The sequence below is a fragment of the Rhincodon typus genome, chromosome 43 (assembly GCF_021869965.1).
Source record: "Rhincodon typus isolate 14 chromosome 43, sRhiTyp1.1, whole genome shotgun sequence".
NCBI classification, from domain to species: domain Eukaryota; kingdom Metazoa; phylum Chordata; class Chondrichthyes; order Orectolobiformes; family Rhincodontidae; genus Rhincodon; species Rhincodon typus.
In genome coordinates, this window is record NC_063374.1 from 6,752,503 (window position 1) to 6,763,781 (window position 11,279).

General features: G+C 40.0%; 1 protein-coding gene across 3 annotated transcripts in view; it reads right to left on the minus strand.

Moving 5' to 3' along the window:
• Positions 1-10,720, minus strand: part of LOC109918809 (spectrin beta chain, non-erythrocytic 1-like) — a 258,622-nt gene extending 247,902 nt beyond the window's left edge. Inside the window, exon 1 of one of the 3 annotated variants that reach the window (XM_048619799.1) lies at positions 10,593-10,720. The gene's annotated coding sequence lies outside the window, so the exon portion shown is untranslated. The remainder of the gene's footprint in view (positions 1-10,592) is intronic. The other 2 variants (XM_048619794.1, XM_048619798.1) reach the window with 2 other exon arrangements.
• Positions 10,721-11,279: the final 559 nt, after the last annotated feature.

Below are 11,279 nucleotides of genomic sequence, written 5' to 3' on the forward strand. Positions count from 1 at the left end.
CCTCTACATGGAACAGCCATCAGTGACGATCTCCCAGTCATCTAAGTTTACATCAGCAACCTTTGTATCTTACTTCCAAATGTCCTTGTATAAGAGACAGGGTCGTCCAGCAGATCATGAACTTGCATTTTGGCCAGGTCTCCTTCCAAAAGGTTTTTGGGAATATAACCATCATTCTTCCAATGAATAAGCCATCACTAAAGTCATTGGCATGGCAATGATAGTACACTGACAAAACTGGCATGCTCCAGGACCTGACTTGGTGACCCTGTCAAGAGATGCTGAGGATACCTCCAAGACATCAAGGTTCAGCCTTTCCTCCTGCCTTAGCATATGTTCTTCAGGTTTCTCAACTCTATCCTAGTAGGCACACTTCCACAAGTGACAGCACGGGCTATAGAACTGTACCTCTCATTATATACCTCCATTTATAACCCATTCTCACATTCAGAAAGCTTGAATACTGGAAGTACAATCTCTTGAATATGATTCCCTGAAACAAACATGCCATGATAAAAATTACTAAACCGACTTTTTAAAATTTTTAGACCTAGACATTTTTATTCCGATAATTCTTGAAAAATAAGCCTCTCTATGGATCTACAAGTAGACTTCTGTTTGGTGCTATTCCAACAGAAATGTTTAACGTACTTGCACCAAATTCTTCACTATGTATTCCTTAGTCGGAGAAGGAGAAATTTCACACAATGTTTTAATGTAATTAATTCGTTTACTGGCGGGCACAGTGACTCAGGGGTTAGCACTGCTGCCTCACAGTGGCAGGGGCCCGGGATCAAATTCACTCTTGGGCAGCTGTCTGTGTGGACTTTGCACGTGGTCCGCGTGGGGTTCCTCTGGGTGCTCTGGTTTCCTCCCACTGTCCAAAGATGTGCAGTTAGGTGGATTTTCCATGCTAAATTGGCCCTTAGTGTGCAGGGATATGTAGAGTCAAGTGAGTTAACCATGGGGAACGCAGGGTTACAGGGATAGGGTAGGGGGTTGGGTCTGGGTGGAAAGCTCTCTGGAGGGTCGATGCGTTGAATGGTCTATTTCCACTGTAAGGATTCTATGATCTATCAATTCAATCCATGTAGGAGCCAGCAATCTGTGAATTGTAACATTCAGTGAATTGGGTGTTCCAATGGTTAGTAGGTAACTACATTCAAGCCTGTCTAGGATCAAGGATGTGGCTTGTTGCAAAGTTTTGTTTGGTCACTCAAAACATTTCAATGGGTCACTAAAGAGCGATTCAAAAGTAATAAGCAATTGGAGGAGGGGAACACGGCAAGCTTGTATGTCAGAAAGAGATAGACAGAAGCTGGCTCATTTTACGTGGCGCTGCTGTTTAGCTCGACTGCTGAGAGGGCAAATGACTTTACACCTTGGGGCTCAGGAAGAGGTCCTAAGAATAGTTGAATATCTCTGTGCCATTAGGACTCAAGGAGTTCCAGATACCACTGGAGGTCACGGAGCAAGATTAGAGGTCATGGAAAAACTGAGGGGAGGTAGTACTATTTGGTGAAGTTAACTGTCAGTGAAAAGCTGGAGCTGCATCTGTGAGTTCATGCTGGAATGCAGTTTCCAGAATCCAGGCAGCATAATCCCAGGAAAGGAGGTGACTGACCAGAACATAAGCAATCACTGCTTATGTGAAGTAGTCCATAATGGCATGGGGAGCTGGTGATCAATGGGGTGTGGGTTTTATAGAGTGTGGCTAACCAAAATAAAGATCTCACTAAAACTGTGGACTTGGACTTTGTTCAAAAACATTTATCTTCTGGTGTTTAACAGTGAACAACAGAAAAATCAACGACATCAGGAAAATACCCCCACCAGCCTGAAAAACTTGAGAGGTGTGATATGGTACACAATTGTGATTAAAACGTCATCAACACAAGTATCAGTTTTCTTCCCTGCATTATCAGCATCATCATTCTCCATAAAGAGCAGATACTTGACTGCTACTAGCTAATCAAACATAAGCAATGGTCCAACAAGACAGTTCACCACCACCTTCTCAAGGACAACTGGAGATGTCCAACCAGCGAAGTCCATATCCCAAGAGCAAGAAATAAAAGTCAGATTTATTCATTTGTCAGTCTAATAAACTATTTCGGACATGCAATGTTTTTCCTCAAAACATAATTAGATTTGTTGAAAAATACAACCACAAACCTGTCAATAACTTCACTTTTTATCATCAATCTCACATAAACTGCTAGCAGCAAAAACAATAAGCAAAACAGCAAATGGAGAAAATATGAGCTACACACAAAAAGAGGTCCGTTATCATAATAAAAGGATAGACAGTCTGTTACTTATTAAAAAGAAAAACAACGTTCTGGAAATCCATGTGATTTCAGAGGCCATGGAAACAGTAATGCTGTTGGATCAACAGTCAATATCCAGTTTTTTTTAATGGATCCAGCTGCAACAACACTCAAAAAGCTTGACAACGTGCACCAGAAAGTAATTCACTTGATCAGCAACCCTGCCAACGAACTAAATATCCAACCCTCCACCACCAACAAACTGAAAGTGGTGTACTTAATCTACAGAGAGCATGGAGTCAATTCACCAAACTGACTTCAACAGCAGTATTCAGGTCTATAACCTTTATTGGCAAGGAAGACAAGACTACAAGATCATAGAAACACCATCACTTCCATTTCTATTCCAAGATACCATTTTGACTCGAGCATAATGTTGTATTATTTATTCATGATATGTAGGTTATATATGGATTACCTACGACCATTTTGACAGCAACATCACTTCAAGTATTGCAGCAGTTCATCTCTCTCTCTCGCTCTCTCTCTCTCTCTCACACACACACACACAAACACAAACACACACACTCTTCCTCTTTCTCTCTCCCTCAAGAGTAACAACCATGCAGTTTAAGGGACAGAATTGTGAGTCAAAGGCTACTATTTTGAATTTAAACAAGGACAGCATGAAAGCAGACCTAGTGAAAGTGAACTGGTGATTTAGGTTAAGAGATAGTCAATATAGATGCAGTGGCAAACATTTAAGTGGATATTCTAGAACATGTGGAATTGATGCATTCCAACAAATAAGAAAAACTCTAAAAGACAGACCTGCTATCTGTGGTTAACTAAGACATCAAAAGTAGTATCCAACTCGAAGAAAAGACATGTTATTGGGCAGAGATGGATGGCAAGTCAGAAGTCTGGACAGAATTAAACAAAAGCAAAGAATTACTAAAAGATTAATAAAGAGGAACAATAAAAGTACAAGAGAAAGTTAGCCAAAAATATAAAAACAGATAGGAAAAGTTTCTTCAGATATTTTAAAAAAGAGTTAAAAAAGTAAATATTGATCCTAGAAAATGAGTCTGGAGAATTAGTAATGAAGGATAAGAAGATGGCGGACAAACTGGACAGATATTTTGCATCAGTTTTCACTAGAGAAAATATAAGTAATATCTCAGAAATAGTTATAAATTGGGAATTGAAAGGGAGGGAGGAAATCAAAAAAAAACTATTAACAGGGAAGTAGTACTGAGTAAATTGCTGTATAAGTCCTCAGGTCCTGATAAATATCCTAGGGTCTTAAAACATCCTAGGGTCTTAAAATAAATAGCTAGTGAGATAGTTGAAGCATTGATTTTAGGCTTCTAAAACTTATTAAATTCAGGGAAGATTATTTCCATTGTAAAATAGCCAATGTAATTCCTTTATTCAAATAGGGAGGGAGGCAGAAAGCAGGAAACTACAGGCTGGTTAGCTTAAAGTCTGTCAGAAGGAAATGGTAAAAGCTATTATTAAAGATGTTATAACAGGGCCCCTAGAAAAGTTCAAGATAATCAGGCAAAGATAACATGGTTTAGTTAAAGGAAATTCATGTTTTACCTAATTTACTGGAGTTCTTTGAAGAAGATAAAGCGGAACCAGTGGATGTATTGTACTTAGATTTCGAGAAGGCATTTGATATGGTGCCACATCAAAGACTATTGCGGAACATAAAAGCTCACTGTGTCGGGGGTAATGTATTGGCACAGACAGGAGGCTGGTTGTCTAACAGGAAGCAGAGAGTATGCATAAATTAGTATTCTTTAGTTGGCAGGATGTCACAAGTGGTGTGCCACAGGAATCGATGTTGGGTGATTGGTGCAAATGCTTGGAATGAAGGAGGAACCAAAGGTATGGTAGCTAAATTTGCTTATGACACAAAGATATGTAGGAAAGATAGCTGTGAAGAAGACATAAGGTTAAGTGAGTGGGCTAAGATCTAGCAAATGAAGTATAGTGTTCGAAAGTGTGAAACTGTCCATTTTGACAGAAAGAATACAAAAGAAGCATATTATGTAAATGGTGAGTGGCTGAAGAGCTCTGAAATGCAAAGAGATCTTGGTTTCCTAGTCTACGAATCACAGAAGGTTAGTATGCAGATTCAGCAAGTAATCAGAAATTGAATACAAGAATAGGAAGGATATGCTTCAGTTATATATGGCATTGGTGAGACCGCATTTAGAGGACTGTGTACAGAACAGGTCACCATACTTATGGAAGGATATTAATACAATGGAAGTAGTTCAAAGGTTTCCTAGACTAATACCTGGAATGAGCGGATTAGCCTCAGAGGTGACTTAATTGAAACATAAAATTCTGAAGGGACTGAATTGGGTGGTTATTGAAAGAGTGTTTCCGGTTGTGGGAGAATCTCAAAAAAGGGGCCATAGTTTAAAAATAAGGGGTCATCCATTTAAGACAGAGATGAGAGTCTTCAGAATTCACTTCCTCAAAAGACAGAGAATCTTTGAATATTTTTAAGCCAGAGGTAGACTGGTTATTGATTACCAACGGGATGAAAGACTACCACATGTATGTATGAGTGTAGAGTTGACATTTAAATCAGACCAGCCCAGATCTTATTAAATGGTGCAGCAGACTCCTAGGGCTTGTTTGTAAGTTCATAACCTGAATGATGGAACGGTCTCAAGATATTCAATAGCATTTTTCTGTTCACAGAACTTCAAGAAGAATAAAACAGTTTTTGATTAATCCATTTACTGAATTAAATCAACAAGAATTAAATATTTTTTTAAAAAATTGAATTCTTAAGACCTTATTAATCCAAATCCAGTTTAAAATCACAAAGATCAAAGAAAAAGAGTTGCATGGATCACAGTTCATTTGACCAAATAAAGCAGTGGCTCTGAACAGAAGCATCAATTGCCACATGTTAAATCCCGTAGCTAACCAATTTCGACTGCAGTAATATTAAACTTGTCAATACTACTGAAGCTACATCAGAGACATTGGGGGCAATTACAACTCCTGCTGCCTCAGACATCCACTTAGTTCAACAGTACAAACTTGCATCAATCATCACCACAACAACCCAATTCTTGCAGAATGCAGTATACTACAGGGAATCAGATACACATGTACAATTCAACCTTACTGTTCTAGACTGTTCGCAAGTGAAGATCAAGCAGCTTCCCAGATGAAGAAAAAAGAATTCAGATCAATTTAAATAACACCCTTTTATTCACTGTATGAGAAACCGTGGTGATATTGTCTTTCATTAGAACTCGTGTCTTTAATGCGCTGTAGAACATGGAGGGAAAAGCAGTCTATCTCAGTTCTATAAATATCCAACAGCAGATAGGTCATCAATAAAGGCCGAGAAAAACTGCAAGCATGAAGTCTGTTGAGGTGTACATTTGACAGGAATTTGCCATAAATAAACCTAGTCATGCAGGCTTTTGAGCTTCTGATCTCACATCCTCTTCATCAAAATTACCACCTGCATCCAACTCCACAATACCACCTGCATCTGCTAACTTGCTGTTGAAGCCCCTTATTTATGCTTCTTTCATCTTGAGGCTCAACTTTTCAAACATTAGCCTATCTATTTCTCCAACTGTAGTACCCCAAGTTCCCAGGTTCCCATTCTTGTGTTTCAATTCCATCCTGATATTGCCTCACCCTATGCCTCTTCCAGCCCTACTACTATGACCACCAGTCCCTCCCTCTCACACCTCCAAACTTTCTGTTCCTCTCTCTTTTTGTGCATCCTTACTTGCTCAATATTGGTGGTCTTGCCTTAGGCCTTCTAACAGTCATTCTGGAATTCTCTCCCGATATCTCTCCACTTCATTGTCCTCCCTTCAAAACCTCAACCAGGCTTTTGGCCCCTCTATTAATGCCTTCCTTTGTCTTAACTTTCATTCTCGTCAGGTAACTTGTGATGCATAGTAGGGCACATTTCTACATTAAATATGATATATAAATACAAATCATTTTTATGAAAACATTAAGGTTCATAGGTTTATTCCAAATACAAACTGTAGCATAATGCTGTTTTTGTTGTGTGTGTGACTGTCTCAGTTCCATCGACCATTGATGGGTCACTTTGCCTTCGTGGAGTATGGGCAGAATTTATTCCAGGCAACAGTGTTCTTCGTTGCTGGCTCGAGAGTCAGTGAGAGCCCCACACCTTCTCTGTTGGGAAAGGCCTGCCTTATTACATAGCAATTAGGTACTTCCAGCTGCCAACGAAGAGCCTTCACCTGTGATCAAGGACCTGCGGTGGGGTGGGGGGAATCCACTCCTCTAGAGCTGCTAGCCAATCAGAAGCAAGGAGAGCTGTGATAGCTACCAGCAATGCACCCACTAGAGGTCAAGAATCAGCGAGGCACCCCAAAGACAGGGTAGGATGGAGGTCACATGGATCACAGGTAGTCTGCCAGGGATGAAGGTTAGAAGAAAGGCCTGGGCTAGTTTTCAGCAGATGCTAGGCCCCTCAATCAGTTATCAAGTGCCTGACAAAAAGGAAATTCCATCTGGGGGCCTGTAAACAAGCATGAATATCAGCAGCAGTGAGATAAGGCCCCATAGTGAGTCAACTCAATAAATGCTCACTTAAGGGCCTAAATTGGCACCGGGCAAGAAAGCCATTCACAAGCCTTTGCTACAATTTAATACAGTTGAAAGGAATGCCTGAGACCTAATGGAATGAGGGAACAGGTAATGGATATGTTAATTTATGGTTATTTGGTTGTGAATTGGCTGTACCAATATGAGAAGCTAGTAATTAATACGGTGTGAGTTTTACAGAGCATGGTTAACTGAGAATGCTCTCACTAAAAGTGTAAATTTGGATTATATTTAAGACGCCTTATCTTCTATCGTATAACAGCCCTGCCCCAAACTTAATCAGGGCAGAGCAGGAAAGTAGTGGGATACCCACCTTGCATCCTCCTCCCCAGTTAAATGCCCCAGCCTCCAAACTTGTCAAAGTTAATAACAGTAAATTGCACCTTATGATTTCTGATATTGCAGTGTACTGTACTGGGAAAATTAATACACCAATCTTACAATGGAAATAAAGTGAAATTCACTGTCATTAATCATCTGATTGAGAGTATGCTGTTATGTGTGTGTGTGTGTGTGTGTGTGTGAGAGAGAGAGAGACAGAAATAACTGTCACAAGAGTGCTGAGAACTGGGTCCACAATTATACAACCAGCATCTGTTCTTGACCAACACTGACACCTGACTAAAGTCAGCCCTGTAAAAGGTGCATTAAACATGTGAAAACAGGTCAAACTAAATGGAAATTTGTCAACTTTAGTCAAACCCATGGGACAGCAGGGAGCAGTGATAGCACAAAGGATCAATCTAAAGAATGGCAAAACTCAAACAAAAGCCAAAGTTATGATGAAGCTTTGTCGATCAATTACTTCTAGCATGAGCCAATCCTAAAGAGTATTACAGCTTCCCGACAGATTCCAGCCCGAGGGACACACTTTGGGAAAGGCAGTGCTGCTCTAAAGCGACCTATATGGAAACTTTTCACAATGAATCCACAGTATAACCACTGGCATCAGCATCACTACATTTGATTTTTCTCAGTCAGCCAAAAATATAAGAATGCCTGGAAGCAGAGCATTAAAAGCAACCGATATAATCCAGACACTGCTAATTAACTCATATGATGTGAGTTCTGATTAAGAGCTCCCATATTTTCTCCCCGTTAAAGAACTAATATTGATAGTCTCAGCTGAGTCACCTAGAGATAAGAAAAAAATTTTGAGGAATGGCATGTCTTTTGAAACTCAAATATATTGCCAAAGGGCAAGAGATGATACTACAACCTCAGCGGACATATTCGTGGGCTGAATTGTTCTGGCCTCCACAATGTCAAGAAACCAAATGAAGATGATGTACGGAAAGAAGAAATGTACAACATTTAAAACGTAAAATTAGCAAACAAACTGACAAAGCTCATCCAGGCCTTTAAATTGGAGGGTATCATTGGAGTCACATAAATCCTTACATCACACATACCCACTGTGATACTGTAAACTTCAGAACTTTAATAACTGTTGAGGGATTGAATGAATTAGCAATAACTCTTTCTGGAATAAACTGTTTCCTGAGATAAAAGGGACAAGGACATTAAACGTTTGAAAACAGCTTAAACTAAATGGAAATCAGTCAAACTCGTGGGATGAACAGATCTAAAGGATCATTAATAATGCCACATCACAAACTTGACAAGGCAGAAAATCCTGTAAGAATTCAACTTCAGGATTCTTCAGCAGCAGAACTCTGGAGAACCACACTGCACAAGGATCAAATCTTGGGCATCCAGAGACAGACGCTGATGGTTGGAATCGTAGGTAAATTCCACCATTAATTGGGTAATAGCAAGTTGAGTCGTGAGGCTTAACTTTCTTACTTGAGTGATCTTATTTTCTTATGCTACATGCAATAAAGTTAAGCAATTATTTCTTTTCTTGATTGTCTATGAGATTTCTTAAAAAGTAACAAAATTAAAGGTAGTTTGTGATAACTTACACACAACACCACTGATTTGCAGGTATCACAAGTTATTGATACTAACAGATCCTAGTGGCCTGATTTAGGATTCACACCCTCCTTCAAATGAAGTAATAGTCTTAAAAACAGTGCTTCATAACCCTCAAGAGAGGTAATAAATAAGAAAGTATGGTCTAAGTTCCCTGAGCCTCATGGGCAAGATTGCCAGGGTTCAAGGAATTCATTTTGGACACTTTTATTTGTGACCTCAGCATACCATACTGGTTGTAATTTGACCTCCTATGCAGTGAATTCCTGTTACTGTAAATAAAGATGATGCAACAATAGTCCCTTTGCAGGCTTCTCTCAATAGTCCAAAGAAGCCATCCTGCAAATATTCCATTCATTGTGCAAGTGCTTTGTAAACTATTTCAATTTTTTTCCAAAAATTTTAGATTTCCCACCTATTCTGATGGAATTGCAACCTCTGGCATCTGATGATTGGGGAAGAAAAGTTAATAAACTCTAAAAATAACAAACATAAGATTATAGCTGCAAGCAGCAGAAATTTAATGTTCTAAATGGGAAATCAATTCAATACAATGATAAACTGGAATAAAATCTTATACTTAGCAAAGTGCACAGATTTGCTAATTTCATGACAGAATAATTAGATACATTTGTAGAAAGAATCAACCAAGTTAGTTTCTTAAGCACTCTTAGGCGAAGGGCACTTTTCTAAGGAAAAGGGAATACTGAAAGAACAGGCTGCACTGAAAAGTTGCATCACTTACAGATTTACCCACTCATCATCTGGACCAGAATCTGTGCATGGCAAGATGGTGGATACAAAAATGATGGAATCCTTCAATTACAACAACAGTCAAAATACTATATTTTTCTCTGCTTCTCACTTTAGCTGCCCTGCCACAGGGAATAAAAATTGCTTCACGGTAATTGGGAAGTAGCATTCGTCCAATCTTGGCTAGAACTTGATATTCAGCAACCAAGAACAACAACAACAAAATCACAGGAGGGAAACAGGATCCAGTCAGCTTTCCAGGGAAGGGATCCTATTGGAAACCAGCTAGAAATGGATCAGAGACGTGACTAGCCCCCTATTGTTTGTGGACAATAGATTTGAGTGCACTTTGAAGAAATTAATCTGACACTGGAAAATTGATAAGTCACTTACGCAATTGCACAGCACTGTATCTCCTGAACATGCTTAGATGTCGACCTGTCTTTAAAAAATCACATCTACTCCAACTGTATGGTAAGTGACTCGACTGAGGAGTCATTCTGTATAGAAATATTTTCCAAACGCGTAGTGACGGGGGAAAACCCGCGTCTTCAACATGTCCTTTGCACCCCCCAAAAAAAATTGTGCAGTGAAACCGAAAGAAAATCGTTAAGAGATCGCAACGTTTCCACTAAAACAAAACAGCATTATTTAGGCATTTCGTTAGTCAAAAGACACGATGCCGACCAGCGTACAGATTTAATCTTTTCGGATCAAAAAAAATGCAACAATATTCTCGGTTTAATGTTTAGATGCAAGGTAACCCGAACACGAAGGAACCTTAAGTGCACGATCGAAATATTTCTATTTCCCAAAACGCTCGAAATCTCTGGTCACCAATTGTAGCGTTAGTCATCCAAACCATCACAGGGATGGGGGGTATAGCAACAACACTTTGATGAATGGAGACCGCATCTAGCAATAATTAAACATGCCCCTTTCATTTTGCACCCATCCCTCCCCCACACACAACCTTCTCAGAGGTCGCACACGTACCTTTATCCGGCGAAAACAGCCTGTCCTGTACACAAAGCTGAAGGCGATTAGATTTTAAATCCACACATCTCTCTCGTTTCTCTCCTCTCACCCCCCCACAACCCCCACCCGATCGGAGAAGGCTGCAAGCGATGCTGCGAGTCACGGCATCTAGACTCCTGAGCCCTGCCAATGAAATAATCCGGCATGAGATATTCTGGGGCTGGTTAATACGGTGGGGGCTTGTGCGGTTCTGGCTAACGGTTCACTGGGTTTCAAGCAAGCGGTTCCCTCTCCCCGGCAGATGGCTGGATAGCTGATCGCATTGGATGCTTTTGCATGCAAGGCGGAGGAATACACACAGAATGGGGTAGACACAGACACACACACACACAATGCAGTAATCTGGGACAAGGCACAGCAGCAGCACATAGCTGGTTAGCGGCTCCTGTACTAACACCGCATTGTGCGTTGCTGACTCAAAGTAGGGCAACAACAAAACGCTACTTCAGACCTACCTGTACACCTTTCATCTAGTCAATTTTTAAAAATAAATTGCACAACCCATTTCTTTGCCCCAAATTGGTACCTTATTGTGAAAGACTGATGATGTTTATTGCCTGTTCCAAGATCCATCTTTAGTTTATTTCCATTGTTTAAAAGTTTTCATTATCAGGACTAGCGTTTAAGCAGGTCACGTCTGGTTTG